Raw genomic sequence first — 19,452 nt, forward strand, 5'->3', positions numbered from 1 at the left:
CCGTCTCTAGGGGCATCTGGTTTACCTTGTGATTGTGTCTTTAGCTTCCTCTCTCCCACCTAGGGATCTGGGGATGGGGCTTGGAACTGTTTGCTTCTTTTCTTTGTTGCCTTTGTTTCTTTGTGCTTTTCAGCTGTTTTGCCACCTTTTTCATGATTCCTGGGACTATTCATCTCTTTCTATCTTCAGAATATAGTCTCTTCTGTTACTTGACTCTTCTCATTCGTGGAGTCAAAATGGTGGATACTTCTAATATGCCATCTTCATGCTTTTGTTTTTAAATTCATGACTCATACTCACATAACCCGGATGTCAACTAGGGCCATGGTATTTTTTTGAGAATTAAATATAAGTCAGACTAATATGTTATCAAAGAAATTATAAGGCCTCTCTATCTGTTAATATCAAGGATGACTGGCATTTTAGAATTCTGTAACTTCTTGAATTCTTTTAGCAATTTTCTGCTTTAATTGGGTTCTCTTTTCTATCACATCTCTCTGCTCCTGTGGCTTTCCTCCTTTGTCTTCTTCAGGCATGAAATAAAAGCCACATAGCTCCCTTTTTAACAGTATCCATTTGCCCAGGAATGTGATGTGTATAAAAAATTTTGACATGTCCTTCCTATTTTTAGCATTTCACTTTTTTCAACTCAACAGTGAAAGTGTCTATTGTTAGCAGATAATATGAGTTAAAACTAAATATTACTGTTCTACAAAATATTTTAGGTACTCTAACATTTTTATTTTCATCCTTATTGTCCAACATCCTGCTGTGCTCTTTGAACTCATTTTTTCTTTATCCATAGGCTCTTCCCTCATCTCCAAATTGCTGAAGAGATCAATTTACCTAATGTTTCATTTTGCATTTTTCACATAGAATATGCCCCCAAAGACTTGATGTTTTCCTTTCTTGAAGTTCTATCAAGATATTTCCTAAGCAAAGGGAGGATTGTTGTGGGATTTTGGAGCCAGCTGTTAAAATAAAAGCTCATTTCTCCTCAATACACCACAGCCCACCTCCTACTGGCATTTTCTTTCTTTCTTTTTCTCATCATATATGGATTTTGAAAATAATTTAATTTTGTGGGAGAAGTCAGGATCTCAACTGTAAGTTTAATTTTTTTTTTTACTCCCTAAATATGACACTTGGTAAGATGAAGAGGAAAAGAAGACACTGACATTCTGTACTTATGAAAGACACAAGTCATTTTTGTACAAAATAGTATTTCCCTGATAAGGTAAAAATCAAAGGGAAGACTTAAGTCATGTTTTCAGCTCTTTCACTCTCTTTGTGGTTTGGGGAAAGTCATTTTGCCTCTATAGAGTTAATGTTCTTATCTATAATTTCAATAAGTTTGAATTGTTGATATATTTCTAAAGTAATAATTTTGACCTATTTCAAAGATCTTATTTTAAATTGACCCATCTATAATTCAATAGTTTCTTAGCTATTTTTAAAATAACCTTTCTTTTTAAAAAATTATAAATACTTAGACTGTGTGGGAGGAAAAAGTCTTTTTAAGCTGCAGAATATGGATATCAACCACAAAGAACCTAATTGTGGAAGGACCAAAATTTATTTAGTTCAAATCACACAATTAAAAAAAACTGGAAAATACCAAAGAAAAATTTATGAAGTGAAAATTATAGATAGCCTACCACAAAGACAAAACATTTAAACACTGCTATATAGTTTTCATTATTTTTTTTATTGTTTTTGCATTTACTTACATGTGTATACATTATTTGTGCCACCTCGGGGCAGAACTCTTGTTCTCCAATTTTGTAGAAAAAGAAACTTAAAAGATAATAAGAAAAACAAGGTGTTTTAGCTAGCTCGAGATAAAGATAGTTATACAAGGAGATTCTGTGTGTTGTTTCCATGCATATATGTATTATGACCCAAAATGGTTCATCTCTACCAGACCTCTTCACTATAGTTTTAATACAATATTCTGTTCTTGGGAATTTGACATAGTTCTTTACTTTATTTATACCTAGAGTAAGTGTGAAATTTAATACTTAAAAGAATGTAAGTGAAATGTCAGTATCCATAAATATTTTCAATATTGACTTGTTTGTAGTCTTTATTTTCAGGTTTTTAGGCAATCATTTCATGGTTAAGGAAATGGGTTCTTTCTTTCTTAAGGAACTTTTCCAATATTTTTTCTGTATAGTTGAAATATTAAATATTGAAAAGATATCAATGTCCTTGTCTGATAACTCTACAATAGTATGTGGGCAGCCTTGGGTTTGATGACGAAGTGAACAGAATATAGCTGTGGTTGGTTGGTAAATACAAATAACTAACAGGAAAGAAAAATATGCTACAAGCAACAGGAACCAGCATCAGTAGGATGTTGTGATGAATTTCCTGAAATGTTTTGTTCCTTAGGTTCTTCTAGATCATTTCTGTTTTTGTTGGGGGAATCTGTGGTTCCTTTCATTGGAGTCACATGGGTACAAGAGGAAGCCAGTTCTTTTCTTAACATGCATTATCATAAACACAAATACCAGATACAATCTGATTTCCTAAACTAGTGATATACTCTGTGAACAAGTGTGTGATGAGATTCAGGAAATACAAAGAATTAGATGCACAAGTAGATTGCTACTGGCAAACACAAGAGGTATGGAGGCTGCCTCATTTCAGAAACTATGAAAATCTAATAGCCCTTTTAAGACTGATGAGTTCTGTGGAACAGAGTAGTAGTGGGAAGAGGTGATGGACTTTCATTTGTAAATCCCTTTTGACTGATCTCTGCTTCCAGATAAAGTCCTTTATCTTTGCTCTTGGGCTGATCCAAATGTGCAAATATCTTCTATAGAATCACAATGCTCCAAAGCACCACTGATAAAAGGAAATTACGTGAAATGGTTTTTTAAAGGAAAGCTTTACTCAAAGTTTGCCTTGACCACCTTTGAGTAGCTTAAAATTGCAGTTTATTTCCCACCTAGAGACCACAGTGGCTGTTCCTACCCATGTAGCACATGGCCTACTGCTGACTTCCTCGTTGTTCTGATCTTCCTCTCACTTGTCCTCACTTTCTCTCTCTGTCTCTCATCTATGAAGACATTCATCTCTGCTTCCAGCCTCAATTTGCAAATCTGTAACCATAAATTTTCTGAGTACAAATTGATTATATTCTTACATGAGTTTATATTTAAGTTGTTTTTCTGCTAGATTTATATAGGATTTTCTAACTGTAAACATTTTTATAATATTATGCAGTGTCTTACAGAAAGTTGAGCTATAAACTACTATTGGGATCATCTTATGAACTTGTGAATCCAGACTTACCGTGAAAGTGATGATCAGAGTGAGATTTTTCTCTGGTTTTGCTTTGAATAGTGACTTGGAGATTTTTTAATTCTCTCTTAACATTCTGCTGGGATTTATTAGCCATTTTCCTCTTCCTTAGTGTCATGCCCACACTTTGGATGCTTCTTCTTGTCTACTTCTACAAGTACAGTGACACTACTTGTAAACGCCACACTGCAGTTTTCCTTTCTTTAAAAACTATTGATATATAAGTCTAATGAAATTCATTCTTTGTGTTGTTGACCTTTTTAAAAATAAAGTGCATTTTAGCATTAGAACAACTAAGTAATTAACATTTGCAAAACATTTTTTGTAGCATTTGCAATTAGACCTCATATTATTTTTAAAAATCACTCTATACACTGATAGCATAGATTTTCCAATCTATACGTTGGTAACAAAAGGACTCACTTATTTCCATATCTGTAGCATCACTGCAAATCATGATTTTCTTTGCGCTGAGTAAAGAGAGCCTAATCTTAGCAATATTCTTGAGTATATGAAGGATCTTTTAAAATGTCAGATGAAAGCTCAAAGATGTAGAGAGATGGGAAGGACATTGCTCCCACCCTTATAATAAAAAAATGCCAAACACACACCAAATTAAGAATTTTCTTCAATCCTTCAGAGAACTGAGGTGGCAGAGCAAATAACCATCTCAAAAGTGGGCAAAGGCAGGCACCAGCAGTGTAAGAGATGGCCCTGCTATTTAGTTACCTGGATCTAGACACCATAGAAACCAGTAAGGATATGTAGCTGAAAATTTTTAAAGGAATTACAAAAAAACACAAAAAGGACAAAGAGCCAGTGTGAGAGTGTGAAGTCTTTGGGGGTGGAAGACAGGGGGATTTCTACCCTCTTATAAACTTTTCCTCTGTGAAAGTCACTACATATTCATGGAAAATACTATGAGGACTAATGAAGGTTCCCTGTGATTGTGGCTATAGAAGGAGTGTAATGATCACTGACAAAATGTTCCTCAGATTGATGGATCATTGTCCTCCATTTTCTCTATGGAATGAAGTCTTAATATACACAAAGACCAAAACAACTGTTGGGTTAGATCATTGGTAGCCTTGGTGTGCAGGTGGGGAAAGAGAGAACTCTTCCACTAGCGGAAACAGTGAATCTGTGACAGATGAGAGGAACCCAACTCCCACCAAGGGTATTTGCCTGGGAGTTAAGCACTGTTAAGTACTATTAAAAATATCAATCATGCACTTAATGCATACTAAAAATTCCAGATCAAATGCCAACGGTCCTGTAGAAAGACACTGAGTCTTGCAAAAACAATGATAATGTTGTGATAGTTCTTTATTGTAAGCACTCATTAATGTTTACTTTTCCTTCAAATAAGCTAAGCTATTGTGGACTGGGCCATTTTTACCCTTTGGCTGACATCTGTTAGAGCCCTTCACTGTGCCTGGGTCCCTTGAGCAGGGAGCTATCAACCAAGTTCTCTGTTCTTTAGCAACTGGTTGGACTATTGGCGTGAACTCCGGCTGCTTTGAATACTCCATGACAGTGACTAAAGCCATACCTCCTGTTTCAAGGTCCTTGTTCCAGTTGCAATTGTTTTAGACAGCTTGCATGTGCTCCAGAAGATTTCATTTGTGCTATGACAAGCCTCAGTGAATTCTAGATTATTTCACCCATTCTTCAGCTATTTTTACTCAGGATGGGAAGGGGAGCACATCCTCGGTAACTCACCAAAGAACCTGTGATTTGTGCTTTTGCAAGGCTTGTGATTGGTGCATATGTGAGGCTTATGACTGGTCAAACTAGAACCTCTGTGCACAAGCATACCACACATCCCTCTCCTGGCTATAAAATAGGATGTTTTTCATTCTTTCCAGGTCAATCTGGGAGACTTTTCTCCAGGGTATTATCCTGGGTGTTATATTAGGTCCCCATAAAGGCTTCTCCTGAATGGTCTTTTATTGCCTATTTGTGCCCTTTACTTGGTAGAGTGGCCTGAGATGGTAATACTAAAACCAGTGAAGCCCCTGGGGCTTTCAGGCCCAGACTTACCTATGTTCAGCTTGTAAGCCACTAACACTCAAGGACTCAGTCTTGTCACCACTAAGAGAGTTTCTCCTTCCCTATTAGCATTTCCATCCAAGTAGAGCAAAAGGATCTTTAGCCAGTCATGACAGACCCACCATTTCACTGGAATAAGAGAGAAAGAATTGTAAAACCACAATACATAGGCACAGTCTTGTGCCTGCTTAACAATGAGGTTTAATCAGTACATCATCTCCCTTGCTAGATTCTCCACCTCCATGGTTTAGAAAAAAATGAGATATATAGGAGACAGATTCTTTGGAGATGGTGCAGGTTGTATGGGTGAGACATAAAGCCAAATCAGTAATAGATATTGACAAAATCTTTCTGGAAAACTAGCCCATACTCTAAATATAAGATACATCTTCAGCCCATCAGTGAGAGTAATAGATAGCTAGAGAGCATAGATATAGACTCACACAAATATAGGCCAGGTAAAAGTCAACTAATGTGACAAAGGTACAAAGGCAATTCAATGAAGAAAGGGTAATCTGTTCAAATAATGGTGCCGAAATACTAGTAAAGTCATATGAAAAAGAACCTTGACACATACCTCACACTTTACAAAAAAATGAAATTAAAGTGGATCATAGTCCTAATATAAAAATAAAATTATTAAATTTCTAGCACACAGGGGGAAAACTTCATGAAGTTGGGCTTAGCAATGAGTTTGAAGATATGGCCCAAAAAATGTAATCCCAAATAGAAAAATTGATCTTGTCCTTTATTAAAATTAAAATTTTGTCCTGAAAATAAACACCATTAAGATAATGAAAAGACAACCCACAGCCTGGGAGGGTATTTGCAAATCATACACCTGATACATGGTTTGCTTCTAGAATATACAAAACAGCTGTTAAAATTCCATTTAAAAATTAAATTAAAAATGGGCAAAGAAGATATACAGACGGCAATAGGCATATATGAAGGTGCTCAACACCATCATTTGTGAGGATAATACAAATTAAAGCCATAATGTAATATCTCTATAGATTTATTAGAATGGCTAAAACTTTTAAAATCTTATAATATTAAGTGCTGATGAGCGCGCAGAGCAACAGAAACTAACTCATTGCTGGAAGGAATGTAAAATGGTATAGTGACTTACAAACAAAGTTTTCTTATAAAGTTAAACATGCACTACAGAACTTGGTGATCTCACACATAGGTCTTTAAAATAATTTTTCAAGAATATTGAAAATTTATATTAACAGAAAAAAACTCTGAGTGACTATTTAGGAGCTCTAAAAACTAAAAACAGACTATGTATCTTTCAACAGGTAACAGATCACAAAACTGTGATATAACTATACAATGAAATATTGCTCATCAATGAATTTATCTTAAATATACTTGGCACTGTGAAAGAAAATAGACTTAAAAGATTATAATATTTGATTTTATGTATAGAACACTCTGATAAAACCATTAGGATAAAAAATCAGGTCAGGAATTGCCAGAGGTTGGAGGTTAGAATAAGGTTCCACTATATAAGGATTGCCTAAGGTAATTTTTATGGTAATTGAACTGTTTTATATGGTATCATGGTGTGGGTGACAAGAATTTATGTATTTGTTAGAACTGTACATAACAAAGAATTCCTTAAATGTAAACAAAAAAGAGTAACTTTTATATGCAAAAATTATTAACCAAAATTTGATGAATCTGAGAACTGAGTGCAGAAAGTCAGTCCTAAGCATATTGTATTTTACGATATAACCTCATTGGAGGCAGTGGAGAAAAAAAGAACTGACTTAAATACCTAAATGGTTTTTGTTTCATCTACATACTATAAAGCTAAGGTTAAAATTGTCTACCAAAGTCTGCACTCTAGTTGATCAACTTGTTTCTCACAATTTGCTGCCCCTAAACTACTTTGAGTATAAATTAAGACTAAAAAAACCAATATTTTAGATGATGAGAGACACGTTCCTTATTGTCAAGAATAATTAATTTAGAATGTAACACATATGTACAGGAAAGCAATGCAAGTAAACTCCCTGTATGGCTAGTCTTATCTCAACTAGCAAAAACACTTGTTCCTTCCTATTATTGCTTATACTCTCTCTTCAACAAAATTAGAGATAAGGGCAAAGTAGTTTCTGCCTGGTAGCGAGGGGGTGGGGAGGAGAGGGAGGGGCTGAGGTGGGGGTAAGGGAAGGGATGGGAGAAGGGTGGAGAAGGGGGGAGAAATGACCCAAACATTGTATGCACATATGAATAAAAGAAATAAAAAAAAAAAGAAGTTACACATAAGCAAGACATGGGAAGCTGGCATGAACCCCATTGTGCCAGATTAGAATTGCTAATCAATGTTAATTAATTTTCATCTTAATATATATTTAAAAATATATACATAGAAATAAGTACTATGTAGTTAGATTTAGCAACCTTCAGTTAAATATGAATTTCAGATAAGCAAGAAATATTTTTTTTTATTATAAGCTCGCCCTATGCAACATTTGGGATATATATATATGCTAAAATACCATTGGCTTAATGAAATTAACTTTTAACAGCTCTTTTATTTTATTTGGTCACCTTAAGTGACCATATAAACTTCTGAATCTGTTCTTTGAGAAACTCTGATGGTATAAAGCACAGCTAGCACCCAGAGCCCAGATCTTCAACTGTAAATATTACTTATTCTGCAATAAAAATGAGCAAGGGTTCTTTTTTTTAAAGAAAAAGGAAACATTTATTTAAACTTACATTATGCCATTTTTTAAATTGTGATTCTGGGTGGGTATACATTGTGGCATTTGCTGAAGTTCTTACAATATATCACATTTAAATGCACCCCTTCCCATTCTTTTTTATTATCCCTCCCCCATTACTGGGATAGTTTCAACAGATATCATTTTCCATTTGCATACATGTGTACACAATGTTTGCACTCTATTCACCTTCCCACACCATTTCTCTACATCTTCCCCCAACTGGTACCAACTCCCCCAAGTCAGGACCTGTTCGGCCCTCCTGTTCTCTCTCCTATTGTCTGATTTTGTAAAAAAAAAAAAAAAAAAAAAAAAGACAGTTTTGTTTGTTTAAGGTAGCTACACAGGAAGTTTCCTTATGACATTTCCATGTAAGTATGTATTATAACCTGAATGGTTCACTTCCTTTATTTTTCTTCTTTCTACCTTAGTCCCATTCTAATGGTGGTTAGGTTTAAAAATTCTATATCCACTCTTGCATAGAGAGTACATCAACATATTCACCTTCTTAACTTCCTCCTTTTACCCTCCCCGACTCATATGTGACCTCCACTTAGTGTTACCTGTTTTTCATAATACTGTTGCATTTGTATTAGGTCTGCATTCCACATATAAGAGAAAACATGTGGCTTTTGGTCTTCTGAGCCTGCCTAACTTCACTGAAGGTCCTGTTCTCCAGTTCCATCCATTTAGCTGCAAATGACAATATTTTATTCTTCTTTGAGGCTGAATAAAATTCCATTGTATATAAATACCACATGTTCTTAATATTCATCAATAGTGGGGCATCTTGGCTGTTTCCATACCTTAGCTATTGTGAACAATGCTGCAATAAACATGGGTGTGCATGTGCCTTTATTGTAACCTGACTTACATTCCTTCAGGTGTATTCTTAGGAGTGGAATTGCTGGATCATATGGCAGTTCTATTTTTAGATTTTTGAGGAGCCTCCTTACTGTTTTCCATAGTGGTTGTGCTAATTTACATTCCCACAGCATTATATGATTGTTCCTCATACACTGGGAATAAGTGAGAGGTAGAATATTTTCTAAGAATTAGAATAGTGCAACTAAGATGTAGTTCAAAAAATGATAAAGCTATCTTTGCATGAATTAAAATATAAGGCTAGTTTAGGGTTGAGTTTGGAAATAGAGATGACATTTGCTTTCGTGTATATTGTGTTTGAAAGGATAGAAATAAAATCATGTGGAAATAGTCACTAGACAGTAGATCTAGAATGATTTGATTTAAGTGAGAAGTCCAACTAAGATATGTCTCATAGATTTAACTCTAAAATAGCCTCAAAGTAATTTTATATACTACTTTTAATGAACCTGAAGTTTTTTTTTAGTAGTACTTAGTGTTTGAACTCAGGACCTGTACTTGTTAGGCAGGAGCTTTACCATTTCAGCAATAACCTCCCATCACTCCAGCCCAGCCCTTTCTGCTTTAGTTTATTTTTCAGATAGGATCTCACACTGTTTTACCTGGGGCCTGCCTTGGCCAGCTATTCTCCCAGATCTCTCCCAAGTAGCTGGTCTTACAGGAGTATGACATAATATACCTGCATTTTCTCTGTGATTCATTTCATGAGGTGTGTAATTTTCCACTTGTGTCATGAAGTCTAGTGCTCAATAGGTTTCAGATTTTGGAGGATTTCAGAGTTAGATTTTCAGGTTAGGAATGTTTGACCTATAACTTTATTTTCTGAGCTCCACTCCATCTCATGTTGTGAGCCTTAACTCAGCCCACACTTCTGCAATTCTATGTAAGTCTCTTTATTTGGATAATTTGGTAGTAAATTTATTTTCCTGTCAGTTTTATGTCTGAGTGCAATGGTCAGAATCTGAGAGAAGCAGGATAATGTCATAGAAAAGATGGGAATAAAGGAGTGAGGAGGATGTGAAATGCTGGAGAGGGGAAGACATACTTTGGGCATATGAAAAACGAGTGAGTAAAGGTGAAATTGGAACGGAAAATGGATTCTCTATTTTTGATGCTTTGGCAATAAAGAGATACAAATTAGACAACAGCTAGAGAATGGGTGAAGACTTGTTTGTGTTTGTTGTGGTGGTGGTGCTTTGGTTTTGTTGTCAAAACAGGAAGGATCTAAGAGTTTGTAGGCAGAGATAATAGAAAGGGAGAATATAAAGACAAGGGCAGGGTGGGGCCACATCAGTGCAGACAGGACCCATGTTAACACAGTTTAGCTTTGAGAAGAGAAAATATAGTCAAGGTAATCAACTTTTTAAAGGGCAAGATATTGCTTGCTTTCAGACTGAAGAAAAATAGAGAATTAATATTACATAGAAATATTTTACATTCTGTCTGGAAACAAGTGACTGAGGATGCTCCTGAAGGTGAGGACTTTACACAAGGACTAATTCTCATGCAACGTGGCAGTTCGGGCCTGGAGCATCTTGAAGCTGGAAGTATGCATAGATCAGCGGTTTTGGGATGTTTTCATCCTGAACTTAAATGGTAAAAAGGCAACAAGCGAGCACAAACTGAAGTGTATGATGTTTAGAAATTGTTTTTTAAATATTTTCACAATACCCTGTGATACACTGATGCCAGCATCTGGTTTATACATATGGATTATTTCCACATTTAATTGAGTGACATACATACCTGGAGAAGGTGTCCTATAAGAATATATAGATCTAAATAGAAAAAGTGCATTGTGACGTCTACTAAATCATGATACATTTTTTCAGTCCCATCCATCACTGTGGATAAGTATGAACCTGAGCTAGTAAATTTTTTTCTGATGTTAATCAGATATTACAAAACAATACACATATTTTGTTCTATTTAAAACCTAGATATTTGTGGGTTCTATTTAAAACATAAATTGATATAAGATAACATTAGCTCTTCATTTGGGAGTTTTTAAAAGAGATTATAAGATTCTGTTTTCAGATATTCAGAGTTTGTTCTTTACAGCTGATATGTTTACAATTGCTTTTAAAATTCCATTGCATATGAATACTACATGTTCTTAATCCATTCATCAATAGTGGGGTACTTAGCTGTTGCTGTAGCTTAGCTATTTTGAATAATGCTGCAATGAACATGGGTATGCAGGTGCCTTTATTGTAACCTGATTTATATTCCCTTGGGTATATCCCTAGAAGTAGAATTGCTGGATCATTTGGCAGTTCTATTTTTAAGTTTTTGAGGAGCATCCATACTATTTCCCATTAGTGGTACTAATTTACATTCCCACCACAGTGTGTAAGGGTTCCTTTTTCCCCACATCCTCTCCAACATTTGTTGTTTGTGTTCTTGATGGTAGACATTCTAGCAGGAGTGAAGTAGAATCTTAATGTGGTTTTGATTTGCATTTCATTTGTGGTCAGGGATGTTGAGCATTTCGTCATGTGTTTTTTGGCCATATGGACTTCTTCCTTTGAGAAAGCTCTGTTCAGTTCATTTGCCCATTTCTTCATCGGGTCATTGGTGTTCTGGGAGTTTGCTTTTTTGAGCTCCCTGTATATTCCATTTATCAATCCCTTGTCAGATTATAGCTGGCAAAGATTTTCTCCCATTCTGTGGGTGGCCTCTTCAATTTAGACACCATTTCTTTTGTTTTGCAGAAGATTTTAATTTCATGTAGTCCCATTTGTCGATCCTTTCCCTTATTTGCTGAGCCTTTTGAGTTTTTATTTAGGAAGTCTTTGCCTATGACTATTAATTTCAATATATTCCCTGCTCTTTGCTGCACTAGCTTCATAGTTTCAGGTCTTATATTGAGGTCCTTAATCCATTTTGAATTGATACTTATATAAGGTGAAAGATATTGATCTAGTTCCAGTTTTCTGCATGCATATATCCAGTTTTCCCAGCAACATTTATTGAAGAAGCTGTCTTTTCTCCATCATATGTTTTTGGTGCATTCAACAAAAATCAGGTGGTTGTAGCTGTGTGGATTTGTATCTGGGTTTTCTAATCTGTTCCACTGGTCTTCATATCTGTTTTTGTGCTAGTACTATGTTCTTTTTATTGCTATAATACAGTTTGCTGTAGTATAGTTTGAAGTATGGTGTTGTGTTACCTCCATCATTGCTCTTTTGAGCAAGGATTCTTGAAGAAATATCTGATTCAACATTTGAGGAAGTGAAAGGAAAGACGAATTTGGGATGTTTTGTAGTATTATAGTTATGCAATGTTTAAAACAAAAGCAAACTAAACAACAACAGAAAAAGAAGTAATAAAAAGATCAAGCATGCCAAAATGCCCTGGAGCTATCTTGAAAAAAGCTCCTTGCAGACAAAGTTGCAAGATTTGAACAGCAAATTTATAATGATAGTATTGGGTGATAAAACAAAGAATAAAAACCATCTCCTTAAGTTCATTTTGGTATAAATAAATCATTGAATAAATGTAAAAACAAAAAATGGAGAGAAATTATAAATTAAAATTCCTTACAGAAGATTTCCAATCAATAAATGTAGAGGAATGATGAAAATAAAAAATGATTATTATTACACTACTTTAATAATTATAGACAAGACACAGATGATTGTCAAAACCAATGGATAAAAAATAAAGAGCAGTAGGCTATTTGGATAACCTCAAGTATTTCCACAAAAATACATATTGATTGCTGTGGAATTTTCAGCATATATCCACAAATTCTTTGATAGTCTTCCCTCTGGGAGATGGAGTTTAGCATCTTTCCGCTTAAGAGGGATGTACTGAGATACTTGCTTCTAATAAATAGCTTAGAAAGGGAAAAATGGTCTTTTTACATTGGAGGAAATGGGCAAACCTTACCTCAACTAAGTGATCATAATCACTACCACCAGTACTAAGTTATGCAGGTAAGCATACCTGATACGAAGCCATAGGGAGACAATCTCATGTCCTGAGTAGTCTTCTAAAGAAAACTTCATAGTATTTGTGGCATGAACATTCAAAAACCTATGACAAAGCTAAATTGATGGACTATTTACAAAATGCTTGGCACTACTTTTCAGGAGTGACATATTCACAAGAATCAAGGAAAGACCAAGAAACTCTCACAGACTGCAGGAGATCAAGGAGATATGCTGGTGTGGTATCCTGGATTGAATCCTGGGATTAAAAATATGACATAGTGACCAAACTGGTGATATCTGAATGTGTTTATAATTTATTTTGAAGTTGGAAAACTATAACCCATGGGGAAATTTAGCCCATCACTGGTTTTATAAATTTTTATTAGAACAGAGTTGTTCCTATATTACGTTTGTCTGAGTGCTTTCACATACAGAGTTGAATAAATGTGACTGAAGCCATCTGCCTAGAAAGCCTAAAATATTTATTTTATGACCTTTGACAGAAAAAGTTGGCTGACCTTTGACATATGGGAACATCTGTGTACTATTTTTGTCAGTCTTCCATAAGTCAAAAATAATTTTAATATAAAGTGTTGAAAATGTCATTTGATTTAAATCATCAGTAAATTTTTAGGTATCATTGTTTGACAGTTTACTATTTGTGAAACACTTTGCTAAATGTTTTTATGCCCTACCCTTAATTAATCCTTTTAGCAGCTATTTGTAGCTCATCCTATGACTATCCTCATTTTACACTTAAGGAACCTAAGGTTGGCTAAGGGAGGTAATTTTGCAGAAGGATATAGAGTTCCCATCATAAAAAATGTAGAACGAGAGTTTAAAGCACATTAAGCCTGAGATCAAAGTCCATTTATACTATTTTGTTTTCTGTATACCTGGGTCAAAAGCAGTATCTACTGTTACCTTCAGAGAAGGTTTAGAAGTAATTTATTTAATGAATTGAGCTCCCACTATGTGAAAGCTCCTGTACAAGTATGAAATCAAGATGTCCAATAAGATAGTCTGAGATCCATGGAATGACAATTCCATTATATACAGCTTCTCTTAAACTTGCCCATATTCTCTCAAAGCTCAGAGTACAATTTTATTAGTTACTTTTCTCATTGCTATGACAAAATACCTGACATAAACAACTTAAGGAAGGACTGATTTATTTTAGCTCATGGTTCCAGGTATTTCGGAATCTTTGATTCTGTTAATTCTGGGTTGGCAGTGAGGCAGAACATCATGGTAGCAGGAGTGTGTGGATGTGAAATTTGTTTAACTGTTGGAAGTCGGGAAGAAGAGAGGGAGAGACAGGAAGGGGCCAGGGACAAGATGCCTCTAACCACATGCCCCCAGTGATTTATTTTTCCCAATGAGACCCTATTTTCTAAGGTTTCCAGAACTTCTCAAAATAGCATCACCAACTAGTGACCAAGTGTTTAACATATGATCCTGTGAGAGATATTTCATATGCAAACCATAACATTAATTTTGTATCTTCTCTTACCTGTCCAGTTACATTGTCTCAAATTACATGGCAATGAGTAAATTTGTATGGCCTGCTTGCTAGAATTTTCTTTTCTCTCTGTCCTTTGTTCCCCACCTGTGACAGCAGCAGCAGTCACCCTTGATGATCTTTCACTTTTTGTTAATCAATACACAGACATAGCCTAGTTTTTACTTGATACTTTTAGTTCAGTTTTCTTAAACATTTTGTAGTGACAGTTAACTTTGTTTTAGGCCATGAAATTCTTTCTAAAATACCAGTTACTTAACTTTGTTGGCTATTTGCCTTCTCAGTTAAGTGTAAACTCATGGTATTTTTTGTTTTTAATTATTAAGTATTATACCTAAGTCATAAACATGTCTTTTGAAAATGAACTTCGGAAGAACAAATTGATTTGATATTTACTCACATAGAAGAGAATTTCTGTTTACTACAGTTTCTGCTAGTTAAAAGATGAAAGAGAAACAACCTCTTTGTTCTCTGTGGATACTGTATGGCCAGGAAAGTGTGGAGGGGTACTTTTCCTTCAGAGGCTTGTAATTCATTTTAATAGAAGTTTATTTCTTCTTGTCAGTGTATTCTAAATGTGAAGATAAATGCCTGACAAAACATTAAGCCCCAATGAACACAGTTAAGTATTACTGCTGCTGAAGCCCTGGTTTGACATAAAGAGAAAATGATTTCATTTGAGCCACACTTAGTATTCATGACAGGTTCACTTTCACACACCAGATCTCTGATGGCAATACTGCTATACGTGTTGGTTCCATTTCCTTTTAAGAGGATACAATACCTGTTGGAGTCTGACAAGTAAAGCTTAAGTTTTAATAACACTTAAGGTGTACCATATCTGGAAAGCAGCTGATGAGTGGCTTAAAAGAGTTATTTGATGGGCACCTTATTACTTTCGTATCAGAACACATTTGAATAAAAAGCACCCTATTTCATTACTGTCAAGAAGCACATTTTCAACTAAAGATTTCTATAACAACACCTCTATCTATAGAAACATTTCACTGTTTAATTTGAGATGTAGACTGCATGAGGAGTGTTTCATTTGCTTATTCTATAGTCAACTCCTAAACTTGCCTGGGGTGATAGCAGCATACAGACATTACTAGGAATCTTCACATGACACTTTGTTGAGTGTGGAGAAATAATTACAGTTGTTAAAGTAACTTTATAATTTACTACTAAGGAATAACCCAAAACTTGGTATTTGAAGATTTCCACATATAATGATTTCCTCAAATCCCTTGGGCTACCTTATACCTCTATAATCCACAAAATCCTCTTTTTTCCCCTTTGAACTTCAAAAAAATCTTTTGTTGTGATTTTTATGACTTCCAAAGGATATATGCATTCTCATTTTTCTCTATTTCCAGACTACTACTTTTATTCTTTTATAAAATAGCTTTCTCTCTTATTTATGCAATATGTGCTTCATACCACGTTGATATGAATATGAAATTAAATACAAATTTTGCCAAGCAAACTACTTATATAAAGGCATTTGAGTAGGTCAATTTGGTAAAGGTTTTAGAAGATGCAGGAACATAACAGCAATAAAAAAGGGTAGATTCTAAATGTTCTCAGAGAGAGAGAGAGAGAGAGAGAGAGAGAGAGAGAGAGAGATTGAAAGAAAGGGAAAAAGTTTCACATTCTTGTTTTTTAAAAGTCTCAAGGCTATGTCAGTAGTGAGATTCTTTTTGTGGCTCACACTAGTTTCTCTTTTCCTCCACCTGTCTTTTCCACTTTTCTAATTTCCATACCTTTCCCTTGACTATCCCTCATCCCAGTCTCACTTTAGCTCACATCTGTAGTCCTGTTCTAGGTAAACCTCGGATTATACCTTCTCTCTATGTGGTTCTATAAGTTATGTTTTTAAACAAATTTGGGTACCTTTGTAGGAAGAATTTTGGTGATAACATGGTTGATGTCACAAAAGTTTCATTTAAAGCAAATATAAGTACCAAAAAGTGATTGACAGGCTGGCTCAAACTCTAGCTCACCTATTTGTTATAGGTACCCTTTCTGATCTGCTTTGAGTAAGCATATTACCTCATAATGCCCTCTTACTACTCTCATATTACCTCATGTGATGACTATGAAGATTAAAATGTATGTGCCCACTACATGCTAAGATTATTTCTACCTGCTAGGCTTTGGATGTAGTTTGTCCTCCAATGGTTTATGTGCTGGAAATTTGGTTTCATTGTGATGATATTAGGAGATGGTGGAACTTTTGAGAGATGAAATCTAGTGGGAACTGGTTAGGTCTTTGGTGGTGCATCCCTCAGAAAGGATTAAGATATTTTTTGGGGCGACCCCTGTGTGTTCTTGCAAGAGTGAGTTGTTATAAATGAGCAAGTCTGACCCCTGAATCTCTCTATGGCCTCCCTCCCTTCATGTGATCTCTTCCTCTGACATGTACTCCTAACTTGAGTCATTCTGCCAAGCAAAGGGGGTCATTACCAGAGACTGAATTGATGGGACTCCCAATTGTGGACTGTCATCCTCCAGAATTGTGAGCTAAATAAACCTCTTTTCTTTCTAAAGTACCAGACTGAGATTTTTTTTTCTTTTTTATAGCAACAGAAAATGGACTGATGCACCACATTTGCCCAAAACATGTCAAGGGTTCAAAGTTTCATAATCAGGAACGTCATTTCCTCTAAGGCAAATACCACCTCTTGTTGACTTCTGTAATGTTGATGATAGTCTTCCTATCTACACTGGCACACCTGGCAGGAGTGATGTACTAGGCTTTTGCCATTTTCTTGATTTGGCTTGGATTGAATACCTTCCCTATCTGTACTGAATTATTTATCTGAGCTGTTTCTTAGCACTGGTACAATGTCAGATTTTTGTAGATGTTGAGGAATTAGACTGCATGGCTGGTGCAGCAGATTGTGTCTCAGGGGTTATTGCTGGAATGGACTATGCTATAAATAAACTGGCCTCTGGAGCAGTGTTTGCTGGCTACCTGCTCCAGCTGCTGCTTTTCTGCCTCACCTTGTGCTTTTTTGCATCACTTCTTTGTTCCTAGTTTGTGTGTCTACAGCAGTCTTAGTGTTGATAGGTTTCCTAATTATAATTATTGATTACATGTTGTCAATGCATTGCTTTTTATCCAGTGTCATGAAGTCTGCTATTAAAATAGCATAGTAAAATTATGATATGCTTGAACAGAATTAAAAAATTTACTTCAACTCAAGGAATTTGCTAGGAGGCATTTACTGTACATGTAGACTACTTAAGTTTCAGATAGTAGCACAGTAGAAACTCATTGCATTGTTAAAGTTAGGAAAAAATGAAGTTCAAAGTTGCAGACTATCATTTGGATTTTAGTTGCCTGTATTGGCAGAGGAAAACTATAGTGTATGGAAGAAAAGTACTTAAAGTTACTTTGTTGAACTTTCCAACTTTAATAAATTGATTTTAAAAAACAATTCTTTAAACATAATTTATAAATCTTAGTTTTAAAACAAATATATTAGTTTTGTGCTCAATTTCATAGAATTCTTTCACTTTCCATCAATTAATGCTCAATTAGTTTATAGATTTACCTCACTGAATTACCTAAATTTTATTTTTATTATTGTGGTACTGGGGGTACATTGTGACATTTACAAATGTTCTTACAATTTGTCATAGTTGAATTCATCCACTCCATCATTCTCCTTTATTCCCTTCCTCCATTCCTGGAATAGTCTCAACAGATCTCATTTTTCACTTACATATATGTGTACACAATATTTCCACCATATTCACATTCCAACTGCCTTTCTTTATATCCTCCCCCCTGCCGATGATCCCCAACTCCCAGAGAGGACTTGATTTGCCTTCTTGCTCTCTGTTTTTGTAAAATAAAATGGCATTTTTGTTTTTTTAAGATAGCTATGCAGGGTGTATCACTGTGACATTTCCATGTATATATGTATTATACTCAGAATTGATTCTTTCCCCCTATTTTTCTCCTTTCTACCACAGTCCCCTTCTTATGGTGATTTCAATAGGTTTAAATGTTCTATGTTCATTCCTGTATAGAAAGTATGTCAACCATACTCACATTTTTAACTTCATTCTTTTAGCCTCCTTCTCTCCTATGTGATTTCTCCTTAGCATAACCTGCTTTCATAATATTGCTATATTTGCATTGGGTCTATATTCCACATATGAGAGAAAACATTCAGCCTTTGTTTTCTGAGACTGGCTAAATGCACTTAAGATGATGTTCTCCAGTTTCATCCACTTACCTGCAAATGGCAAAATTTCATCCTTCCTTATGGCTGAATAAAATTCCATTGTATATAAATACCACATTTTCTTAATCCATCCATCAGTAGTGGGACATCTTGACTGTTTCCATAGCTTAGGTATTGTGAATGATGCTGCAATAAACATTGGCATGCAGGTGCCTTTGTTGTAAGCTGACTCACATTCCTTCTGATTAATGAATACCTTTAGTTATTTTACACTAAAATTTTAAATACAGTATGTCTAATTTTTTTAAGAGCAGTAAGTATATAACAAGACAGATCTATAGCATGAATAAAAAAGACTTCATAAACTCATATTTTTGTGAGCTTATATATATCTGGTTTTAATAAATTATGTATTTTAGCTTTTGAATACTGTTTCAAACAAAATGATATATATTTTATATAAATATTGAATAATTAGCCAGTCATCTAAAAATGCTTAAAATTAAGAATGTAATTTGCTACTACAACAGGTAAGATTCATTTTAGTCACCCTGGACATTTTATTTTATTTTTTTCATTCAGAATTATGGCTTTATTTAATGTAAATATACACTGTTGAATAAAGAAGCTATAGTAAAAGTCAACAAAATAAGAAATAAGAGAAATGACAGTCAATTTCCATTATTCTAGTATTCCTAATTTGCCCTACTTATTCACATTTTGATCTTTGAGATAATTTTCACTTAAGATCTAAAGTCTTATTGTTCAGTGCCAGGCAACCTAACATAACCATCTTGTTTGCCTCT

This window comes from Castor canadensis, chromosome 1 (genome assembly GCF_047511655.1).
Source record: "Castor canadensis chromosome 1, mCasCan1.hap1v2, whole genome shotgun sequence".
NCBI lineage: Eukaryota > Metazoa > Chordata > Mammalia > Rodentia > Castoridae > Castor > Castor canadensis.